The 14,744-nt window shown below is 41.0% G+C and overlaps 1 protein-coding gene across 3 annotated transcripts in view; it reads right to left on the reverse strand.

Moving 5' to 3' along the window:
* Vmat (Vesicular monoamine transporter) overlaps positions 1–13,270 on the reverse strand; it is a 218,034-nt gene extending 204,764 nt beyond the window's left edge. Inside the window, exons 1-2 of one of the 3 annotated variants that reach the window (XM_071591765.1) lie at positions 13,082–13,270; positions 11,295–11,365 (exon numbers count right to left, since the gene is read on the reverse strand). The gene's annotated coding sequence lies outside the window, so the exon portion shown is untranslated. Of the gene's footprint in view, positions 1–11,294; positions 11,603–13,081 lie in introns of those variants that run through there. The other 2 variants (XM_071591764.1, XM_071591766.1) reach the window with 2 other exon arrangements.
* Positions 13,271–14,744: the final 1,474 nt, after the last annotated feature.

A 14,744-nucleotide genomic window follows, 5' to 3' on the forward strand; every position in this document is an offset into this window, starting at 1 on the left:
AACTGCTACCAAGAATGCATTTAAGTCCTTATTTTGATTATAAATATGTTTAAAATACACTTTTACGTATATCATACGAGTTATAACCTGAATTTTTTATTTAGAATTTTAGTCCTTAGCAACGTCAACCAATATTATGTAAAACCTAGCGTATTCTCAGTTTCCCTAACACATCCCAACCTTTATTTCCTACGCACAACTTATAATTGATGTCCATGTAACATGCAACAGCTTTCACGTTTGAATTTATGTCCAAAATCATTAACCATCACAAAGATGCTGACATGAGGTATTACATTCGATTTAAAACTAGTATAATAAGGGATATTTATTATAAGGTTGTAATTTAACTCAACCAATTTCACTTCAGAAAAGAAAATTCACAACTTCTCACAAGTTCTTAGGAGCGCTGTGAGCATCTGCCTCGGAAATTGAACGAAGTAGACGGTCGTTGTGCGTGACAGTACTTAATCGTACGTTCCTTATCGTGCATAAACATGTATGATAAAATCATCACTAGGGATTTACAATTGATGACTGGTTTTATGATAGTTAGTTTCTGGTTTAAAAGCAGCGTCAATGCCTAACGTCAACTTCTAATTTTAGGCGCTCCGCATTAGAATTTAAAACGTGACTCCACGAGACCAGGGAGGAAATCGCGCTCCACGTAGTATAACCCAATCAGGAAGACAGGGTCACTGATCCATTTCAAAGTGGCGGTGGGGTAACCGCACCAGACGAAAGGTGTTCAAAGACTTAGGAGCATAAAAGCCTTCCGTCAAAGTTCTGCTAGCCCCGAATTTTATACTCACCGTTGCTCTCGAGACGAATAGTTCCCGAGTCGCACCACTGTGGAGAGGTAGCTGGTATTGAAAAATTTTGTCCCAGAAGCACCTAAAGTTTACGTAAATTTTCTACAAAAGACGATGAATACGCTATCAAATGAGCTAACGAACACCTTAATTATTATAATCTTGAAAATATAAAAAAACTGCTCAGCTGTGAATAATGTTTTGCTCGCCGTTTGCGAGAGAAACTTTAAATTTCAAATCTAAATGAGTCGTTAAGAAAAATTTAACTAATCAATATGGCTTTTGAAAATATTTAAAAGGCACACTAAGTAGAGATGGATTTTTTAGGATGTGAGAAAGAGAATTACAACATTTAGATTGAGTGTACCTAGCCTATCCCGTTGGGAAATTTCAATCAGTAATCATTACCCTCTGAGAAAAAATTATCAATTTTCTTTCCGAGTATGAAATCTTTAGCCGGAACCTACCTCTTCCATTCATGCTTGCATTTCCCAGATGTTAACAATTCTTTATTTCCCCGTATTTTAACTATTGAACAAATGTCTAAATCGTCAAATTTCTCCGCTATGGAATTCGAACATTAACATCATCTCAAGCAGAGCACTCAATTTCATAGTCATTGCGATTGGCTTATAGTATTTTTCTTTTATTGATTTTACAGCGTGGTAGCCCAGTAGTTAGAGCGATGGGCTTTAGGTTCAATTGGATCGGAGACTGCTGGGTCCAAAGCAACCCTCCGGGATCTGATCTCGGTCAATTCCAGTGGGCCTCTGAAATCCAAGCGGTACGATTTTCTGGTTAATATAGCATGGAAACCAACCAAATGGGGAAAGGAATTGCCGTCTCCCCTGATGTGAGAAATTCACAATCCCTAGAGCTTTCTGGCTAGAGTTATTCCCTCGCCTGTCGTAAACAAACCTTTTAGATTGATTACTGTACTTTTTTGGTTCTGTTTCATTTTTTTACACTCCAATCATGTCAAAGATCGTCGTAATTGTTGAGTTTTATGAACGTACGTACCTCGACTTCGATTTCTCTCCGGTTCAAAGGAAGGAATCACTAGAATTCCGCTATAGAATACCGCCATAATTCTTCCGTTTTCCTATGTCAGTTTCAAATCAATTTTTAGAGCACCATTAAATTGGTTTTGATTATTCACGTCCTATTAATGAAAGTATATTCAAATGGTAATTATTTATTGTTATTATATAGGCCTGCTTCGAGACCAACGTTCAATGAGAACTTGTAGATTGAAATTAGGTCTGAAACAGTCCAAAGTTTTAGAATAAAATATATCTATTCCTATTGAAATGTAATGAAATAATTGACTTTGTAATTCCACACACACACAAAAGTGTGTGGAATTACAAAGTCAATTATTTCATTACATTTCAATATGTTATGCAAATTCCACAAAGTTACGCCTGAGACAACAAATTATATCTATTCCTCTCTATAGAGAACACTCTCAAGAGTTAATTGTAGTCCCCTTAAAATAAATGCATCCTTTATGGTAATTACGTTGAGCTACATTTTTTTCTTTGGTGTATACATTTATGTAGCAGCAGTGGTATTTTTCTGTTAAAACAGATGTTTTGTGGGGTTTTTCGAACGTGTTGGCTGATCTAAAGTTTTTTTTACGAGTGCTCACATCAAAGAAGGAGAAACGTAACAATTTCTTGAGAATGATTTCTGGATGAATTTCACCCTAATGACGACGGAAGAAGAAGGCCTTTGGTTTCGAAAAGAGTCGTCGGGTGTGAATTGAGATTTTGGATAGTGCGTGCGATGGATAGCGAATTTACGAGTCCGCGGGTTGCCGTCCCTCCTTCCTTATTTTCTTGCTGACTGGTGCCTGATAATTTGAGAAGTTCCCTCCCGAGTGGCGCAAAACCCCTTAAGCCCCAGTCAATTTTGTTTTCCATCTCGCTTCCTCCTTTGGTTACGCACAATTCTTTCCTTTTTTCCTTCTCCAATGAATCACCAACTCTTCCAAACGACTCTTCTCGGAAAAAAATGACGGTATTCATATCGCCACGAGTGAACTCACGCTGTTGATTGAGAATTCCTTCAAAGCCCTAAAAATGAGTTTAATTTTCCTTGAAGACAGTGATAATTTAGCGGCTGATATCACAGCCAATTTGAGGAATTCCGTGAGACATGTTGAAAGGGAGAGGAGCTAAAAAGTTGAAGAAGTAGATTGGGCTAAATAATGGGCAGAGCTTCCGCCACGGTAGATGACGCCGTCTCCATAAGATGGCGATCAATTTTTCCGCCACACCCACTTTCGATGTCATAGACACATAATGAGTAATCTTCGCAAAAAATTCTCCGTTCTTAATAAGATTACCTTATCGATATACAACTAACAATTCAGATGGTAAGGCCCCCTTTCTCTTTTTAGAAGCCCTCTAACTTGTATCACAATGATGAACTCTCAATCTCTGACATACTGAAGTATCATTTTACCGATTCCAAATAGATTTGAATTACACTCGCTGTTTCTACAAGAATGAGGTCTACTCATCTATGAACGACTAAGTGAGCCTGTTCCTTGAGGCTACTGGATAATTGGTAGAAGAGCAAGGATGTCGAGACAAACTCAAGTGCTCAATACGTATAATGTTTCCACGAAGAGATGGTCATGAATGTGTGTCTATATCTGCAAATAAAAGGATGGCACTTGCCGTTATAACTCGAGGATCACTTATATACGACTATTATTAATGGCTGACAAGTCCTTCCGCACAATGTTGAGAGGCCATCGGGTGTCTCCGAAGCACTCACTGAAGACTACCCACCACAATCCTGAGCCTGTGACCTGAAATGCTTCCCGAGCTTGATAAAACTACAGACATTACTACACCGAGTCAAACTACAAGTATAGTATAAAAATCTTGCATAGTTCTTTAATGCATTTATATTTTAGGAAGCAAACATCATAAAGGCTAACTTGATAGTGCATCTATACCAAGTAATGGTAAGAAAATATTCATCCAAATATGAAAATAATCAGTTGTAAAACACAAAATAATGCTTATTATAATAAAACTGCCAAGAATTTATGAATAGTATAATCTATCAGACATGATCCATAGAATTACTTTTTATGCAGTGTCGGCCGCCATAAAATACCGCGATAACCCAAATGACTACCAGAAGGAGAGAGCAAGGAAAGAAGCGTGAGAAGTATTATTATCTTCAGTCTTTGGTGGAAGCAATGGGATGACCGTTTTAATGTTACTTGACCCCAAATATCCTTAATTAGTAGGCTCCAAGAAAAATAATGTACGGAACATTATCCTTAAGAACTAGAACATACTGTGATCTCATTTTTCTGAAATAAGTCGAAACACACACCTCGTACTCCTTTTACCGCTGTAAATGAGTACAATTTTTGTATTTCAATCTGTGAAAAAAATCATATTCCTCATTGAAGTATATACTGCTAAGTAAATTGGAGTTATTCAATTTGCCAGCTTCAAATTTTAATCTTAAAATATAACAAACTTTTAGCAGAGAATCTGTAATATGTAAAGAAACATTTTCGGAGAAATTTAACCCTTTCAGCGGTGACCATGACATGTAGCGTAACAATGGAGTAATAATATATGTTGAGAATGAATGGCTGAGGCTGAGGTAAATGAGAAATCTAGAAATTTAGAATGGGGAACGGATGGCTGTCATCACTAAATAACGACGATCGACCGCTCAGTAAACAAGAATAATTTCAGAGCATAGGTTTAACTCCACAGGATAATTTACCTGCTCTATAATAATTCTTAATAACTCACTAGTTGATGATATTTTCTTGCGATGACTCACCTAATTTTTACTAGACGGACATAAATGCAAGTTTAGAAGTCTGAATAGTTATTAAAATTATACATAGTGGCTTTAAGTTTCATCTGTTTCTTTAAATTAGAGTGGAGAAACATCCAGAACCATAATTAACTTATTTCGATTATCAGAAATGAAATTCTTAATGGAATCACCGTTTTCTTCATAGAACATTTTTAAGAAATATAGTATTATAGATATAGATTATGAAATATTTATGGCAATTAAATAGCCCTAGGACTCCAGTTGTGTAATGAGAATCTTATCTTCGCAGATTGGAGGCCCAAGGGGAATATTTTCGAGAGTACCAAGTACCTATCAGCGCCTGAATAAATATACGATAGTTTGGCTATTTCTTTACCTAGATATGATGCACTGAAACCCTTCGTACGCAACTAATTCTGTGGAAAATTACTGCTAACTTTTACTGTATCAATAAGAATATATAGTTAACCAATGCCATTTGTATATTACGAAAGGGACCGCAATGGATATAAGAAACGACCCCAGGGAGAGAGTTTATCACGGCTTTAGAACTTCACCGTGAAGACTTGGGGGCTTCCCAAATAGCCACCTGATGCGCGGCGACGCTAGATCGCACAATTTACAGGGTTGCGCTCGGGGCGGAGGCTCACACAAAATTTTCACGTAGGGATTCGTTCCACGGGTCCCGATAAATCAAGAGACTCTTAAAGGATGACTTGAAACAAAAAGTTCGGCGGCAGACGAAACTGGAATTCACTACGTGTTTTACCAATTCAAATGACTGATCGTAAGCATTAAAATTCGTAGAAGATAATTAGGAAGATGCTTTAACACTAATAGCGCAAAGGGTGAGGACTCACCATGGTGTTTTGCTCTTTGTAGGCGGTGTAAATAGTGTTGTATGACTTCTTTTGCACCCCAAAAACGAAAAACCATGAGAGAGTATTCAACTTCGGCAGCATAAGAGAACATGTGAAATCACGTCCTGAAATACACACGAGCATCTAAATGAAGATGAATAGGTTAGTCGGTTAACTCGGGAAAATCATAAAAGCTTACCGTTGATGGAAATTTTTTTAGAAACTGAGAACTAATCAAGTGAATTAAATTTCCTATAGATATTACATATTACCTATAGCTATTCAAACCAGTGATGCAACTAAATGGAGAGTCGCTCTTATTTACTTATCCTCTAATATTTTGACACTTAATTTGAATGAAAATGTTTATTTATTCATACTCCTTAATTTCTACTGAGTGAAGCAAAATTATTTTCAACCGCTTTCTTAAATAATAATGTGCAGGAGAATTAACAAAGAATGATCAGCTATGAAGCATAAGAAAAAAACATTAGTTTGATAAAATGACCCGGTTATAGTTAAGAGTCTAAAACCTTGCAAATGAAAAATTTTTTAAACAGAAGATACGCCTAACGCCCTTTACAATCGGCCTGATTCAAGCAAAACGAATTTTATAATGCAAAGTTATTTATCACATAATTATTTACGATTGATTTTATACAAAATACAGTAAAATATGACTGATGATACTTCTGCATCAGAGAAAGGTAAATGAAAAGAAGGTGAATACAATAATTAGAAATGGCCAAAGTGAATTAAATGGTAAATTTTGGAATACTTCATCAGATATAGTGTTCACAAAAGTCTTCAAGAAGTGGACTTAATCGACTGTTATTAGGAACGAGAGAAAATTTCACGACCATATTTTTTAGCGAATTTTGTAATCGAAATTCTTCAATAGGTGGCCGAAAGTTTTTTCCCGAATGGTTCTTAAGTCAGTATTCCTGCTCCACTAATTTTTAACATATAATAATTTATCGCTGATTAGCTCTACATATCAGGTACAATGTTTTTGCAAAACCTATTTGCTTTATTGAAATCAGTAAAACTTGTAATCTAGGGCCTGAAATAATGGGAACGAAATCAGGGTTGTCGAGGCAGGAAGAGGAATTCGCGAGGATTTTCTTTCGAATAATTTAGCGCAGGCAAAACCAGAGATGTCCCCGCACGATCCTTCCACCCGACCCCCTCCAACCTGCTGCCACTGGGTTGTTATCGACACCGAGAGCGAGTTTTAAAACCGGTAATGGAGAATCGAGTGCGAAGCGAGCGACCACAAACGGCAAACCAGGAAAGATCCGAATGGGAAACGGAAAGAAGAGAGATGGGTGGGAAGAAGCCAGTCGGAGTACTCCGGAGAAAGGAACACCTTATTCAACAGGTCAGCGGGGATGCGCACTTGTTGAATCCAAGAAAGAGTACCCCTGAAAAGGACCGCGTTTCCGACTTATATAAAAGGAAAACCTTCGCCCTCGTCTTCGACGATGACCGAATCGCTTCCCGGCGACGGGAGCCGGAGAAAACGGTGGGTGAGGTGGGGGGGGGGGGGCGAAGAGCAAAGAAAAAAATCACTTCAATTCAATCAGGACGGAACGGATAGGGAGAAAAAATATACACCCCGGAGACGGATAGAGAGATGGAAGGAGTAAGGGATTAGGAAGAAAGAACTCAAGCCTTCAATTTCCCTCCACCACCCGTCTCGCCCCCGGCGATCAATCGGGACACCTCCCACCCGGCCCGATCCACCTTCCCCAGGACTTCCCGCATCATCGGTACCCAGTTGACTATAATTCCTCATAATACCTACAGGCAATCTCTGCAAAGTTAGACGTTTGGTTTCAATCTCCGACACTGTCGGATGAGGGGAAGAAAGGGGATAATTTAAGAGGGAGAGGAGGAGACGGAGTGAGGTGCGGGGGGGAGCAAATTGAGCAAGTGTGGCGTGCGGGCAGTGAGGTGCTTACAATCGAGAATCGATTCTGTATTTATCTCGAGTATCGTTGCCATTAGATGCGTCGATGAAGGCATTTGAGTCGTTAAACATGTGCCTCGCCCCTAAAGTATCGCCAGACGGGTTTCAAAAGTCACCGGCCCAACGCTATCCAAAGACATTTTTGGTTGCAGAAGTAAAATTCCCTTCCACACTCACAAATCAAATCAAAGTCACTTACACATGCATTTACAACGCCAAATGATTACTTCCTCCTACAAAACTAAGCATCTAATATATTTACAGCCAAGCTGAAGCATATAAATCGGTACGAAATTGCTAACTAAAGAGAAACGCGTTCGATGTCCGCACACGGTTGTGCTCTTGCTCTTTTAAACGGCACTTATCGCTGTAGGGGATGAGACCAGATTATAAATATTCTATTTCGTTGATGTATCATATGGTATCAAACGACCCTGGCAGCAACACAAGTCAGCATTAACCAAAATAATACCGCAGGCCATGTATACCGAAGGCCGGCCGGTCATCGTCATCGACTGGCAACGGGAATCTCGAACCGTTAGCGAGGTTGCATCGAGATTTCAAATGCAAGTCAATTAGATGAAATGACCTGTATTTTTAATGCTAAGTTGACTTCATCAAACGATATACATAAAATGGAGTTTTAACATGTTAGTTTTCATAGATATTCACATTAAAAACCCAAGATTTCATACATGTTCTGATGGCAGTGGAGGACTACAAGTGTTGCGCAAGTTCGTGTTGTTTTGACGGTTGGGAAAGTTGATAGTTGTTGTAAAAGTTTGAATTAAATGTAAATCTTTGGTCTTAGGTCCTTCAATGATTGGGAGCAAGCACTGTGCATTCAGGAGTATCATCTTCTATGTCGATTAAATTTCCCATTAAACAAAAACTGCATTGGATCATGGTCAGTATTTCTTCATGTCGCCAGGCAGTCTGATTTCCCTAATTTTTGAGCCATTACACTGACCAGGACGTAATTTTCCATTGTATAGGATACTTAACTACGTAGTACATTATATTATTATCATAATTAAATTAATATTATGATATAACTCGGTGCTTAGTTGTTAATTAAATATCGTCTAAGTTGTTAATTAATACAGATTTTGATTTCCGTTCCGTTGCAAGAATTCGAAGCATGAGCAATATATAGTCCTGACGTCGCCCCAGCAGACTTCTTTTTGTTCCCTCGGATTAAGGCAGCCCTGAAAGGAACCCATTTTTCGCCCATAGAAGAGATCCTATCAACCGTGACGAAGACCTTGCGAGAGGTCCCCGAAGATGCCTTCCAGGGCGCCTACCGGTCATGGCAGAGTCGCTGTAGAGGCCCAAGGACAGTAGTTTGAAAAATGTTGAGTGTTCGTGCAAATTTGTTCAATAAAGTACTTTAAAAAATTGCATTGAATTCGGAACGCACCCTGTGTACAAGGGTTGTAATAGTGATTATATAACACCATCTTCCCGCATTTTTTATATGATATTAATTTATGGAGAAAAAGAGCGGAGATGGAGTAATTTGAAAAATTGATTCATCAGGACTGTTCGAAAATAAATTTTAGAACACGTTTCAAAAACTAGTACGGGGTGTTACGTTGATTTCGTCACTCGTAATGGATATATTGGTATTGATGCATTGACTCGTTGACAGTAACACATTGACTCGTGGGTTCACAATCCAACCTCTCTTAAACCTTCAAAATGACCTCGATACGTAATAACGCATCTCCGGTGACATCGATTGTCACTGGCGTCAAAAGTCGTCACGCCCCAACGACGATTCGAAATCAAGCTCCTCCTTTAGCCCATGATGCCTTCGAAGTCTCCGGAGGACGTCCAGAACGACTGCTTTCAGAGACGAGTGGCAGTGGCGCGGAAGGGGGCGGGGAGGATCGAGTATGCGGAGGAGGAGGGAACAAACGGAGAATTCGGCGGTTCACTCAAAGGGAAGGGGGAGCCTGTCTCAGGGGTGGTAGCGGTTCGAAATGGGTGCAAACATGGCCGGAGGGCGATCGTGGGAAGCTGAGGGTGCGTGCGGGGGGAGTACGCGTGGGTGAGGAGAAAGGCGAGGAAATGGTGTGTATCACGTGTGAGTGGAAGATGGAGGGGATGCAGGGAGGAGAAGGAGAGGTGGGGCTCTCTTTTGAGCGCCAAATAACTTTGGCAATGGGAAAATTTGATATCCTCTGACTGAATATCGTCTCTCTCTCTCTCTCTCTCTCTCTCTCTCTCTCTCTCTCTCTCTCCGGATGAGATGGAGTAGGGCCTTGTAGTCAGATCTGACGAAGATCCGTGGGAAAGAAGAGAGGAGGAAGGGAAATGGAAAATAATGGAGGGACGCTCACCGAGATTTCCCGAAAGGGCGCAACAACAAGACGAAATATTTCCCTGTTCAATCTCGGAGAATCCCTTCTTTAAACTTTTATTTAAGGGTTGAGGTGGAAAAAAAGTGCATTAAATTTCTTTAGTAAATATCAGAATTCTTCCTAAGTTTTTTGTTGCCGTCGCTTATTGTCATTTATGTATATCCATTTTAATGGAAATAGCTATTTCACTATAAATACTCGATGGAAGAAATTTATGCATGAATGTGTGCGTGCATATACATACATATGTGTGTGTATATACATATACTAATAAATATATATATATACACACACACACACATATATATATATATATATATATATATATATATATATATATATATATATATATATATATATATATCATGGGGGTGCGCGGTAGTCCAGTGGTTACAAAGTCCGCGTTGGACTACTGCCCGGGTTTGTTTCCCGGACATGCCTCCCTGGACGCCCTCAGCTCCAACTAAGATGTCTGATTTTTCGGTTTCCAGATCTTACTGAGAAACCATAACCGGCGCAGGGAAAGGAGCTGGCCCCCACTGCCCTGATGTGTGAATATTCACACGCCGTATAGGGCTCAGTACTGGGTGAACTCAACCATCACCCACCAAATCGACCTTCGGTTTGATTACTGTGTTAATTTTTAAATACACACATACATATAATATGTATAATTAATTCTAATGCAGAATACTTAAATAGAGTAGGAGTGGCCAACAAGCCCTGCGGAGAGGAATTTTAATAATTTGATCTATTTTAAAACTATCAAACCGCAGTGGTTTCATCATAAATTATGTTTCCATATTTTGTCTCAATTTCATTCAAAATATAAAATCCGATCGAGCCTAAAAAGGCAAGAATTAAAATCAATCGAAGCATAAGACAAGTTGGCAATACCGAATGAACAAGTAGGCTTAGTTTATCAATTTGTTTCTACTAATTTCGAACCACTTCCAATGGCTGCGCGGCAGAGTTTAAGAACCGCCAATACATTCTCTTTATTTTTCTCACTCAGTTTTGTACCTTAGGACTACTGACAAAATATTGGTCCACCCATTAACTATCGACGTGAAAGCTGATGTTCCTCCAAAATATACATGATACGCACAAGAGTTAAGCTGAGCAAGATTTAAGGTGCAAATCAACAGAGACACATGCATCAAACAAAAATACAGAAAGACGTCAAGTATTGCAAAGGAAAGTGAGTCATAATTTGTTAAATCCGGCAAACAATACTTGCATACATAATCAAAAGATCATAAAGATCAGTCTCATTCTATTTGAAAAATTAATAAAAAATTCGAAAATTTCATGAGAACAAGTTTCTAATCCCACAAATTTTGGTGCCTCGATAGATAATTGTACAGGTGGTACGATTTAAAATATTTAAATAGTACCTATAAGGGTTTATAAACTAGAAAATAATCTCAGTGGACTCAAAATTTTTGGTTTGACTTACCTTAAGTTTTACTAGGACAAGTGTGGATAGATGATGAGAGTATTAGAGAATATTCTCCATAGCTCCTCGACCTGAAGAATAACAATATAAACGATAGCTTCAATTATTGAAGACAAAAATGTAAGCGATGGTTCTAATTATCATTCAGAGAACAGATGCATGGAGCTGAATGCGCCCTCTTCCCCACGATCCTCCATCCTCTCAGCATCCCCTCGTGCCGGACGCAAGGGAAACGATTGCGGGCAAAAAATACAAAATACAAGAATAATAATGCTCCCGGCAGAAAACCCTGAGAGAGCAGTGAGCGCAGTTGAGCCGAGGTATCGCAACCCCCGGGCGTATTCACGGTGGGAGGGGGCAAGGGGGGACGAGGGTGGAGGCTCCCCGGAATATGCGGCCGGCTCGACCGACGCGTCAACTCCCCGCTTTCGCTCGGACGCGCTCCAGGGAGCAGTGGATACGTTCCGCTTACTACGAAGAGAGAGAGAGCGACAGGGAATGAGCGCATGGCAGAGGGAAAAAATCCAAACGGCCTTGCCTCGCGCGTGCTATCGTTGAAGAGGAGGTGGGGGCTCGGCGGAAATTCTCAACGGGGGCGGTCGGATGAAATCGGACGCCGTTGACGGCGGCGTGAATACCGCCGAGAGAACACCACGTCCCCCGGGGTCGGAATCGTTGACCGGCAGTGGCGACTCAGGATTTATTTTCATTTCAGAGAGAAATACAAAATAGCAATGGGAACAAACGTAATGGGTTTGATGCCAAAGCGAAACATCTAGAGGTGTTGCGCTTTCAATACGGTCACATATCCCTAATACTGCCTCGGTCGGCATTTATACGCCAAGTGCCACCCCTAACAGTGTTTCACAAACGTTAGTGCGACTTGGAGCGACCCATTTTCTTGTGCCATTTATTTTGAAGTTTGACTAGAACAAACAAATGTGAAATCAAACTAATCGCTCCGCCATCGAATGACTGAAAATGAAAATTTGATGCTTTGAGACATTGGAGAAAAAGCAAAGCTCAAGTTGTAACCATCAATACGTCACGTCTTAGTAAAGCACAATGATTTATAAGACATGTCAAATATTGACCTCTTGCTAAATGGAATCTAATAAATCCAATACAGACACATTAAAAAAGCACTAATTCCAAGGGTTCAAATTTTTAATAACTGCAGTTTTGCATTGGGGCAGCGACAAATCTGTCTGTAATAGATAAAACTATTCGTGGCAGTGTAGATAATTTAAAACACAATTAATTAATAGGCAATTTAACAGAAAACAATAAGAATCAAAAAATACTTTTTCGTTGAGATGACAGTTTCTAGAAGCGGAGTAAATCAACATTAAATACACCATCAGGACTAGGCATGGGCATCCGTTTCCTATTACTTGGCAGCAATGTCCACGCCCTTTCACAAAAAATGTGCGGCTTCACAACAAGCAAATGAGCGCATAACGGAGTAAAAACGCTGGTGAGAACGAAAACAACCGAGAGGGGAGGAATCTGGAATGGTTTATCGTCGAACGGAGACATATTTCGGGTCTCGCGCGAGGGCCAACGACGCGACGCAAAAACACAAGTTTAATGCGATGCGAATTGCGAAACGAACAAGTTTCCCATTTCGGGTCCAAATGGTCAGCGAAAAAGAAAGCGGAGTGAGAAAAAGAATGGGATATTGAGGGAACAATGCGGATCGGAGCGATGTAAGAGACAGAGAGAGGAGAAGAGAAATAGAGTGAGGCGTGGGTGAAGGGGTACCCTCTCGCTCCGTTGCTACTCACCGAGGCTGGGGAAGAGCGATCGCCTCGGCGCCCTTCGCCTCCACTGCGCCCCTCCCTACGCCCCAGCGCTGCCTCCGACCGACTCCTCCTCCACCTTCACCACCTCCTCCTCCCCCGCCTTCTCCTCCTCAATGGTCCGCCGCCTTGCCTACTTCATGGCCGGGCACGGCGGTCTCCCATCGCCCACGGCTGCTCCTTGGCTTCTGTGCCGAGCAGCGGCGAGGGAGCGCTCGCCTCGTCCGCCAGAGGGGGAGGGCGGGTGCGGCAGCGGTGGGTGCGGGAGGGAGAGAGCAGCCTCGGGGGAGAGAGAGAGAGAGTGAGGGAGGAAGGGAGGGGGTGTGACTGGAGGTGGCTGGAGGGGTGCGGAGGGCATGGGGAGGATGAATGCAGAGCGTGAGGGGGCGAAGGAGAAAGAAAGAGAGGAGAGAAGGGGTGGGGAAGGGGGGGAGAAAGAGAAAATGGACGGACGGAGGGGGTGACGGAGGTGAGGGAGGGAGAGTGAGAGCCATTCGGACTCCCAGTGGAGGAAATGAGGGGAGGGGACGAATGTAGGGTGAATGGGAAGGAACGGGATGGATGGGGATGGGAAAACGCACGGGGCCGTCGGTGACCAAGGGATCTCTTAAGCACGGGCGTGATGACGGGAGAGGAGGGCGTGGGGACGAGGCGGGCGGATTCGGAGAGACCGTGGATCGGCAAGGGGGTAAGGAGTCCAGTGGGCGAGCGCGAGAATGGTAAGGCTGTGCGAACAAGTGCGCGGAAAAGTTAAAAAAAAAAGGAAATCCATGTAGTGATCTTGCGAGTTGGGAAAAATAAGCTAAACGCGGAGACGAAGAAGGAAAATAAACGAAGAAACAAATTTAGAGAGTATCTTAAGAAACACAGTTTAGAGGGAGAAGACGGACTGAACTCAGAACAAGGATATGTATATAAACATAAAAATAAACCTTCAGGTTGAATGGGAGAGAAAAAATATGAAAAGAATCTTCATGACACAAGACTAGAAATGCGAGCACAAACTAGGTTCCATGAATATATTAAATATACGATAATAGAGGAAAAATGGGTATGATTTCATGGCATGGTAGTTAGAGCCGCAGATTAAAAAACTAGGGAAATTAGAGCAGGTTTGTAGGAGTAAAGAAGGCAAAGAGTGAGAAAAATGAAAATCGAACGGAGTTCACCATAAAAAGTAAAGGTGGGAAATTTTCAATCGAGATAGTATACGTTGAGAGAGGACCGCTCACATTCGGGTTTGAGAATGGCAAGCAGGATAAACATGAAAGTGAGGATGGAAAAAGGGACGAAAAAAGGAATTAAAACGAAAACATTACGAGAATCTAGTGGAAGGGAAAATTAGAGCGAGGAAATTGAAAAGGAGCGTGGGCAGTATTAGAATGAAATAAAGAAATAAAATTGGTTTTGGAATTGATTAAAAGAGAACGCGAACTCAGTCAACAGGGTTGGGGTACTGAATACTGTACCCACTCTTTTAGAAAGTAAAGGTGTCCGTGTAAAATTGGAAATATACACACATTTACTCGTATCTCGGCGAATGTGAGAAATTTGGATGTCTTTAGGTCTTCAGAAGCAGCTTCAGAGCTAAAATATGGGTGTGCATGTATGACTTTATCCTCCCGTAACTCCCCAACGGAAAGAATCT

The sequence above is a fragment of the Hetaerina americana genome, unplaced genomic scaffold, assembly GCF_022747635.1.
Source record: "Hetaerina americana unplaced genomic scaffold, ioHetAmer1.1.p SCAF_5, whole genome shotgun sequence".
Lineage (NCBI taxonomy): Eukaryota > Metazoa > Arthropoda > Insecta > Odonata > Calopterygidae > Hetaerina > Hetaerina americana.